Here is a 10,547-nt window from a genome sequence, read left to right on the forward strand (position 1 = left end):
TACAGGCGCAAGAGCAAAGGAGGATGATAAGGAGAGGAGAGCCCATAGAAGGGGCATTGCAGGCCAAGTTGCAGCTGAATGCTGTAGGCAAAGGGAAGAAATGGAATCAAAGAAAAGGAGACGGTGAAGGCTTCAAGTCAGTAGCAAGATCAGAAGGCTCTAGTACTCAAGATCAAAGCAAGAAGGGAAAGCAGACCACTTGCAAGCATTGTGGGAAAACCAATCATCCCTACTACAGATGCTGGAGAAGGCCAGATGTAAAATGTAGAAAATGTCATAAAATGGGCCATATTGACAGGTTCTGCAAGGAGAAGAGCACACAGCAACAAAATGAAGCTCAAGCAGCACAGGAAGTTGAGCACTTATTTGTTGCATCCTGCTATGCCTCAAGTACTGCAGGTAGTGGTTGGCTCCTGGATAGTGGTTACACAAACCACATGACCAGTGACAGAAGCCTGTTCAAGGAGTTTGATGGCTTATTTTCTACAAAGGTGAGGATTGGAAATGGAGACTACATTGCTATGAAAGGAAGATGAATTGTGGTGATTGAAGGTCATACTGGTGCCAAGGCTATCACTGGTGTGCTCTATGTGCCCGAGATAGACCAAAACTTGTTAAGTGTTGGTCAGCTAGTTGAGAAAGGGTATAAGGTCATGTTTGAAGGAAAGGAGTGTTTGATTTCTGATGTAAGTGGCCAGGAGCTGTTCAGGATACCTATGCAGGATAAATGTTTCTCTTTCAATCCTTTGGAAGGGAAGCAAGTTGCCTACAAGACACAAACTGAGGCTACAGAGATTTGGCACAAAAGGCTGGGGCACTATCACAGTAAGGGCCTGGTGTACATGCAGAAGAATGAGATGGCTAAGGATCTGCCAGTCATGGAGGAACAAGATTCCACCTGCAAAATCTGTTTACTTGGCAAGCAAGCAAGAATTCCATTCAAGGGAGCAAGCAGGAGAGCTACTGAGAAGCTTGAACTGGTGCACTCAGACGTGTGTGGTCCCATGTCAAAAGCCTCTCTAAATGGAAGTGGGTACTTTATAACTTTCATTGATGACTTCACCAGAATGTGTTGGATTTATTTTCTGAAAGCTAAGTCAGAAGTTGCTGAGGTGTTTATGAAATTTAAGTGCTGGATTGAGAATCAATGTGGTAGAAGGATCAAGGTACTCAGATCAGACAATGGTACTGAGTATACCTCAAACAAGTTTAAGTGCCTTTGTGATGAAGCAGGCATAGAACGTCAGTTTACTGCCCCATATTCTCCACATCAAAACGGAGTAAGTGAGAGAAAAAATAGAACTATAGTGGAAATGGCAAGGTGTTTTATGCAGGAAAAGGACATGCCACTAAAGTTCTGGGCAGAGGCAGCAAATACTGTTGTCTTTCTGCTCAACAGGCTCCCTACAAAAGCCTTGGAGAAGAAAACACCCTATGAGGCTTGGCACGAGATGAAGCCATCTGTGAAGAATTTAAAGGTATTTGGTTGTGTATGCTACACACATGTACCTCAGGAAAAGAGAAGGAAACTAGATCAGAAGTCTGAGCCTGGTGTGTTTGTTGGGTATAGCCTGCAGTCTAAGGCCTATAGAGTATTTCAACCTCAAACTGAGAAGGTGATAATTAGCAGAGATGTCACCTTCTTGGAAGAGGAGAAGTGGAACTGGAAAGAAGGCAGTATGGGTGAGAAGGGTGTGACTCAAAAGTGCTGGTCACCACAACTGTCAAGTGAGAAAACGGTAGAGATAGAAGACTCTATCGATGATTATCCAGTAAGGGGCAGCAGACCATTATCTGAGATATATGAAAGATGCAATGTTGCAGTGCTCGAGCATTCATGTTTTGAAAATGCCAAGACAGATCAGAAGTGGAGGGTTGCAATGAAGGAGGAGCTGAGTATGATAGAAAAGAATCAAACCTGGGAACTGGTTGATATGCCTCAAGACAGGAAGGTCATAGGAGTAAAATGGGTGTACAGGCCCAAATTAAATCCTGATGGTTTTGTCAACAAGTATAAGGCCAGACTTGTGGTAAAGGGCTATGCACAGGTTTGGGGAGTAGACTACTCAGAGACTTTTGCTTCTGTGGTTAGACTTGACACCATCAGATTATTAATTGCAGTTGCAGCAGAGAAGAGCTGGAAAGTATACCAGCTGGATGTTAAGTCTGCATTCCTTAATGGTGTGCTCGAAGAAGAAATTTATGTTGAGCAACCTGAAGGTTTTTGGGTCAAGAATCGGGAAGACAAAGTGTACAAGTTAAAGAAGGCACTATATGGTTTGAAGCAAGCTCCTAGAGCCTGGTATAGCAAGATGGACGAGTACTTGAGGAATTTGGGTTTTCAAAGAAGTTTGAGTGAGTTCACTCTATATGTGAAGAAGGCTTGCAGCAGTGAAATTGTTATCTCTTTGTATATGGATGATTTACTTGTGACAGGAAATGATGAAGATCTAATCAAAGAGCTGAAGCAAGATCTGATGAAGGTCTTTGAAATGACAGACCTTGGAGAAATGGCCTACTTTATGGGCATGGAGATAAAGCAGACTCAGTTGGGAATTTTCATCTGTCAAAGAAGGTATCTGAAGGAGATTTTAAAGAGATTTAATATGGAGGAGGGCAGAAGTGTGAAGACTCCTATGTGTTACAAAGAAAAGTTGCAAAAGGAGGATGAAACATAACCAACTGATGAAGCACACTATAGGAGTTTGGTCGGCTATCTCATGTACCTAACAACAACCAGACCAGATATTTTGTATGTGGTAAGTGTTTTGTCAAGATTCTTGAACTGTGCAAAAGAATCTCGCATGATTGCTGCAAAGAGGGTCCTAAGGTATCTAAAGGGAACATCTTGTCATGGAGTTAAGTTCACAAAGAGTAAGGAGTTGAAGTTGTCTGGTTTTTCAGACAGTGACTGGGCAGGAAGTGCATATGACATGAAAAGCACTTCTGGTTATTGTTTCAGTCTCGGTTCAGCATGTTTTTCATGGTGTTCAAAGAAGCAGGAAATAGTTGCTCAATCCACTGCTGAAGCTGAGTTCATAGCAGCAACAACAGCAGCAAATCAAGCACTTTGGCTAAGGAAGTTGATCCAGGACTTGCATTTGAGTTCAAAGGAAGGAACTGAGGTGTACGTAGACAATCAAGCTACTTAAGCTATCTCTCATAATCCTGTTTTTCATGGAAGGACAAAGCACTTTAAGGTGAAGTATTACTTTCTCAGAGAAGTGCAACAAAATGGTGAAGTGAAGCTTGTATACTGCAGAACTGATGAGCAGCTTTCAGACATCTTTACCAAGTCATTTCATGTTGAGAGATTTGAGTTTCTAAGGGAGAAGATTGGTGTGTGCAGCAGCAACTGATCCAAGGAGGAGTGTTGGAGATAAATGCATCAGAGTTGCTTTTGTCTTTTGTTAGTCGAATGTCAGCTTTCTTTGTTTCTTAGTTGCTATTTTTAAGGAGTCAGTTAACTGGTGTTTAGGTGCTTAGTTTCTGCACGTTAGGTGCAGTTATTTTTCAGCTTTATGTTTAAGCTTTAACTGTTTTTTTCTTCAGTGTATTATATTGAAGTTTTTTAGCAGCAGACAATTTTTTCCTTCTCTCTGTCAAATCTGCATTCTCTCATTCTCTCTAAATTGAGTTCTGCTGGTCTACTGTGAGGATTAAATTGAGAGACTTAACACAAGTTAACCAAAGGTCTATATAATGAGAATAGTAGGAAGTCTGAACTAAAAAAAGTAAATTTAGGAAATAAACACTGGAAAAGCAACTACCCGGGGGCTCTTCTAAAAGATTTGGTCAGGGACATGTTGATTAGATCAGAGCAATGCAAACATCCACTAGGTATCATGGGGAGCATGGTCATGTCCAGGCTGGGTGAACATGTTTTGTGCCTCTTCAATTAGCTTGTTCTGCATGTCCTCTGGGAGAGGAATGTCCATAAGCCCTCTGAAGTCCTCATCAGAAATGACCTCATCGCCGCATTCATCATCAAGATCACCTGTATCAACCATATACGTATCATACACACGTGTAGGAGGAGTAGCACAAACAACTTCGAAGCAGTTGCCATTCCATATATAAAACATTTAGTGTAAAGAAGGGATACAAGATGTAGCATGGAGCCATTCTCGTTCCAATAAAATTTTGTAACTAGACATAGTATCTTCACAAAGAATGCAGTAGGTCTAGTGAAAATACCCATGGTTACTAGGATTCTAATCATGCCTTTGGTTTTCAGACCAAAACTTGTGAACCCATCGATCATAACATCTACAGGCTTAAGGTCTAAGTCTTTCATACCAAGACATTTGACTGTTTTATAAGGCATCTGATTTACAATAGCCCCATTGTCAATGAGAACATTATCAAAGTCTAAGTCTTCCAATTTTATTAGTAATAAATAAGGGTCTCAAATGGCTTGACATGGCATCTGGATAAGAGGGTCTAGAGAAACTCACATTAAATAAATTATCCTGATCTGTTTTGGAGTCCTCCGGCATGAGATCCTCGAAGCCTCCTAGGTCCGACTCCTTATCAACAGGTGTGTCTTCTTACATATCTCCTTGAGTTCTTCCTTGGCATTCCCCTTCAAACACAGCTGGGAGGTTAGACACCATGTTGCAGTCTAGGTCGTTAGAGTTGCCTTCATTTAGCTCTCCCTCTTCTCTCCACAGAGGCTTTTGAACACGTCTACTGCTCACTTTGACTTTGAGGCACCCACCTTCAGTGCTTACCTGAACTGATCCAGCCTCCGGCAACTTTTTCTTCTTGCTCCTAGGCTTGGTGGCTCTAGCTAGCTTCCCTTTAGAGACAGGGGTGAAACTAGTAGAAATACTCTCCCAAGAGTTCTCTTCCATGGTGATCACTCTACCATTGACTGCCTACTTAATCTGAGCAGACGCTGCTTGTGGTTCCACTGTAGTATTCAGAGTCTGGCCACTCTGGGTCGAGTCAGCTTCAACCTTGCCTTGCCAACAACATTGATCAGCCTTCGGGGACAAGAACTGCACATGTGAGTCATGGCAACTTCTATGCGGTCTGCTAAAAATTGGATAGTGGACTCCTTTTTCATCAGGTTCTGCCAAAAGTCCTCAATTGGTGTGGACAATGCTTCCACCAGCACATTCAACAAGTTGAGAGCAACTGTATGCTCTAGAGTGATCGCGAAAGCTCGAGTCTTTAACTTGTTTTTCACCACATTCCTGAATATGATGCACTTGTCAGTGGTGTGGCTCCACCTGCAAAACTTTGCTCAGTCTTCTGCTTCAATGCCTGTCACTATGGGGAATTGGAGCATTCTTGCAGACACCATGGCATCAAATAGCTCATTGGCGAGCGTTGTCTTGTTGTCATCTTCCTGCCAAACATAAATATCAGCATTAGTGAAAGAATTTGAACCAACAACAGCAACCACATTGACCTCTTCAATCTTTGGAGAAGGAAAAGGGTCTTACACATATATCTGATTTTCTTTTTGGAAACCTTAACTCTTTAGACTCAATTTTGTCTTGAATTAGATTCCTGAACTACAGACGTTTAGATGTAGAATGAGCAAAGGTATCATGCCATTTACAATACTCCCTACCTTTGATATCCTGGTTACTCACAATTTTGTTTTTACGTTTAATTTTAGTCTTACCGTGAGACCTACGTCAATCAAAAATCTAATCTGCTTTATTAATATCAATAGAGTATTTTCTTTCAATATTGTCTCGGAAAGACTTTTGAAATTTTATATCTTAATGAGCAAGGACATCACATACAATAGGGTCCGCTGTAACAAATTCAACAACGTCCATATCATACTCATCATCGTTTCATAGTCAGAGTCATCATCAACACACTCTTGATAATAAACATTATGAGATGAACTTTTTTCTTCTTTTAGTAATTTCTCATATCCAAAAGCTCTTGATGCAAATTCAAACAAGTCACGAAATTTTATTCCTTGAAATTTCTTTGGCAACTCCAGATGTAGGCCTTGGTATGCCATAGATACAAAGTGCTCTTCTTTTACAACAACTTTGCATCTCTTGTTTGCCCTTTAAACCTATTGATATAATTTTTAATAGATTCGCCTAACTTTTGTTTAATAGCAGACAAGTCTCCAATAGACACTCCGGGGTCAGTTTTGGAGAAATGAGAAGCAAACTTAATTTGCTTGTCATCCTAGGTTTGGATATAACAAACTGGGAGAAAGGTATACCAAGTAAAAGTAGCCATTGTCAAGGACAGTGAGAACAACTTTAGTTTTAAAGGTCCATTTTTGGAGGCTTCCTTACACTGACAGGAAAAACTCATCAAATGTTCTATTACGGACATGTCATCCTCACCAGAGAATCTAGTGAAGTCTGGAATTTTAAAGCCTATAGGAAATGACTCATCATCCACCCACTCAGGGTAAGAAGGACGGGGGAGTTGTACTGTAAGGTGTTCATCCTCAATAGGAATGATATTTGTACCTATATAATTTTGCAGATTTATATATTGTCTGGGTTCTTCCGTCTGATTGGGAATCATTGGTTTATAAGCTAGATTATTCCTACCAGAATAAGACCCTCTAGGGTAATGATCCCTATCAAAGTTTCCCCTTTGTCTAGAGGTTCTATGAGGAGGGTCATCATATGTGTGTCCTCTATCGCTCTGGTCATACCCCGCAGGATAGGACATAGTGTGGGCATATCTAGGTGTTTCAAAGAAATGGACCTTATGGAATTCAATCTTAACAGGACTTTGAGTAACAACTGACCTAGCAGGTGGATAGCGGTCAGGATCAACCATAGGTTCTTTCCCTTTTGAGGAAGATGGTCCTGCATTTCTGTTAACAAAATCTGCAATGGCCTAGTTGGCCACTTGCCTAGTAACCTCTTCTATGTGTTTAGATAAGGTTTGAATAAGATCATACCTGATCTTTTCAGTCTAAGTTTTTATATTCTCATCAAGTTGTCTAAACATGTTTTGAATATCTTCCTGCACACTATGGCTGGAAGCAACATTGTTCAGCACGGAAGTATCAAAGACTTTCCTATACCTTTCTAGAACATTGCTATGTTTAGTCTGAGTGTCTCCATTAGTTTTCATTCGACTAATGAATTCCTCAAACTCAACTAACATTTCAACTAAAGACTTGTTGGCATCTTCCTTCACCAACAATCAAAGTTTCAGTTCTCTCATGGATCTGAGGTTGGTCACCCACAACCTCAGTTTGCTGTTCAATTACTAAGTCCACAGGAGGATTACCTCCTGTCAGCACCTCATTTTGGTCCACCCTAGCAAAAGGAGGGCAAAATCGTCATTTGTCACTTAAAAAAAAATCTCTCCAAGGGTCAAACCGATCAAATCGCGTCAGACCGGTCAGATCGGCGTCAGAATTTCTGACGCGGGTCAGAACTTTCTGACCCTTTCATTTTCGCCCTGCTCTTTATTTCTTTCCACTTCGCCCCCTCTTCTTTTCTTCCTCTTCCTTTCCGCCCCGCCGCTCTTTCTTTCTCTTCTCTTCTCCCCCTATTCTTCTCCTCTTCTTTCACTGACGTCCCTCTGCCACCTCGGACACGTCGCGGTTGCCCACCCACCGCGACCGCCTGCCACCGCTGACACGCTCGCCCGACACGCCACCGTTCGCTTCCCCGGCACGTTCCCTCGACCGCTATCTCTCCCTCACGGTCCCGATCTCTCTCTCGCTGGCTCTCTCCCCGGAACCCCGACTCTCAGACCTTCTCTCTCGACCCTCCCGACTCTCGGATCTCCAGGGGAACGCTCGAAATCTCTCGGTTCCGTCCGATTCCCCCCGAAAACAAACTCGCGACCTCACCCGAACAAAACCCCTATATTTCCTCCTCTCAGTTCCCCGAATTTCGGGCGATTGAACTCGAAAACCCCTCACCGGAAAAATTCGAAATCTCGCCAAAAGAACCCGAAATCCCTCTCAATCCCAACAGACCCAAGCCTCGTGACACCCGTCTCGAACACGGTGTAGTCCAGGCGGTACTTGCGGTTGTCTCTCGCGCCCTCCCGTGCCGTCGCCGCGGCGCCCAAAGGCGGAAACCACTATTCGCGGCCGCCGGGTTCCTCTCCTCCGCCCACTTCGTCTTCTCCGTTCATCCTCTCTCTCACGGGCTCGACCCATCCTTCTTCGATTTTTGCAGGTCCAGTCCAGACGATTCGGTCCAGCACGTTAGGCCAAGTCCAGTCCAGTCCAGTCCAGCCGAGATGACCCGACCCCAGACGCCCGATCCGCTCCGTCTCGCCCGAGACTCAGCCCAGCTGTTCCCTTCCTCGGCCCAGCCGCTCCCTTCCGCGGCCCAACTGCTTTTCGGCCCAGCTCTTCTCTGCGGCCCAGCTCCAGCGTTTGGTCCGGCTCACCCGCGCGACGGCCCGCTCCCCCCCGGCCCAGAGCCTGTGTTATCGGTCTGTTCGGTCCAGACCGCTTCCGGCCCGGTCCAAACGCCCTAATTCTGGTTAAACCGATTCTAGGTATATTATTCCGACTTAGTGGCATGTGTAGGGCTCAATTTGTGAATAAATTCGATGATTGTGGTGATAATTCGTGATTGTCATGATAAAATAAAGAAAAAGGCTGACAAAAAAATAAAATAATTGTTGTTTTAATTAAACCAACAAAAGCATGAATTGGAATATTTTAATTACTCGACATTAAAACCGGTTGTTTGAAGCGAGAACAAGTACACACGAATCGATCTCATGTTCACTCAGCTTTAAGGGAATTAAATCAATTAAATACACAAAAATTGATTTAATTAATTATTCGGACTTAAAAATTGATAAAATTAAATTCCGTCGTGACTAATTTTGCTTATTCATGTGCACATGTGAATAATTGGATATGTTTTGATCGAAATCCTGCACGAATCGGCTAACCATGTAAACACGACATTAAAAGACACAACTCTCTTGCGTTCACACGTTCATCGGATTTCATTTACTTTGTCTGCTTTTGCTGTTTTTGTCTGTTTTCTTGTTTATTTATTGCGGGTCGAGCCCGAATTCCTAGGATACGATATACACGGGGTCCAACACCCTCTTTTGTCAATCACGGGGTCCAACGCCCCCATACACCTAGCGCGCGCAACCCGAGTGCGGAATCGGGTCCTGTTTCGACTTACTGCTTCGCTTCTAGTAATGTCTATGTGGAAGACGACTCGGATCGAGTAAGTAAGTCGCGGCCGAACATGACCCGGGAGCTCGACCGATCCCACGGCTATTGAGAGAGTCACATTATTCTTCCGCCATCCGTTGGTTCGGTTGGATCCGACCCCCGGCTCTCTGAAACCGCGTTTCTTTAATTTCGATTTCGGTCACTCAAACCACACGGTGAGCACGAGTGGAATAATAACCGAATGCGAACTGACCGGGATTCCATTGTTGTAAATTGTATTTTATTTATTTGAGAGAACAATGTAAGGGTTTATGTTGTACATTTATTCATGTAAGAATCCCGGTTGGAGAGTGGACGGTCGGAGTGTTTTCTTCGAATTTATGGTGTCAAAACGCGTAAGATGAGCGAAACTTAATTAAGCAGTAATAAAATTAAATTGGCAAGCCTAGACAAGCTAGAGTACCGATAGGGCGTGCGAAATATAGGCTCGCATGTAACAGAACCCCCGAATTCAGAACCTTGGGTTTCGCAGACCACATGCCTTAGCAATTAGGTGTACCCCGTACCCCTAGACCTGGGTAATTTGCCGGCCCTCGACCTTCGGGTCGTAAAATGGCAAGTGGCGACTCCTTCTCACGTGCGTCCGTCGCGCGTCCCCAGGAAGGTGGACACTCTCAAGCCGCGTTGCATAGGCGCGCGCACGCGTGTCTCGACGAGACGAAATTCGGGTGCGCACACCTCCCTAATTATGTTCCACATTGTCGTGGGGAGTATCAAATAAGGGGGGGGGGTGTCTATGAAACCTTCACCCTGATTAGGATTACGAGAATGCTTTCTAGGTTGCATCTCTTTAAGTTAAAGAGTTACATCCCACTAGCTAATAAACTGTTGTCGGATTTTAGTGAAGGGAGAAAGATGGTTTTCAATCTCTTTATAAAGGGAAAACTAAAAAAACTCTTTTCCTTTCAAATCTTATGTATATTCTTTTAGTAATGCCTTCCATAGAAGGACTGTATGTATTCAAGATATGCACTCAATGAAAGTAGACAATCAGTGAGGAAAAACACTTCATTAACTGAAGATGAAAGATACACTAATGGAACTACAATGAAAAAGAAGAGATATAAACGACTCAAACCAAAATTACAAAGGATGACCTACTCTGCTTTCCATCGTGGCAAGTAGTTTAGACTCTAAACTCATGTGTGAGGTTGCCTGTAGATGAAGTAAAAGGAATGCAACCATGTTGAGACTCTCAGAGCGAATGGCCATGGGATGGGGACGAGACTTTTTGTCGACTAGCTGATGAAATTATGATTGTGTCGTTGTGGATATGATCCTGTCCCACAAACTTGTGAACTTGAATCGTTGAGAGATCACCTTGCCGTTATAAGCTTGGGATATCTAGATTACTCCTACTCCTAAGGATAAA

The sequence above is a fragment of the Punica granatum genome, chromosome 1 (assembly GCF_007655135.1).
Source record: "Punica granatum isolate Tunisia-2019 chromosome 1, ASM765513v2, whole genome shotgun sequence".
Classification (NCBI taxonomy): domain Eukaryota; kingdom Viridiplantae; phylum Streptophyta; class Magnoliopsida; order Myrtales; family Lythraceae; genus Punica; species Punica granatum.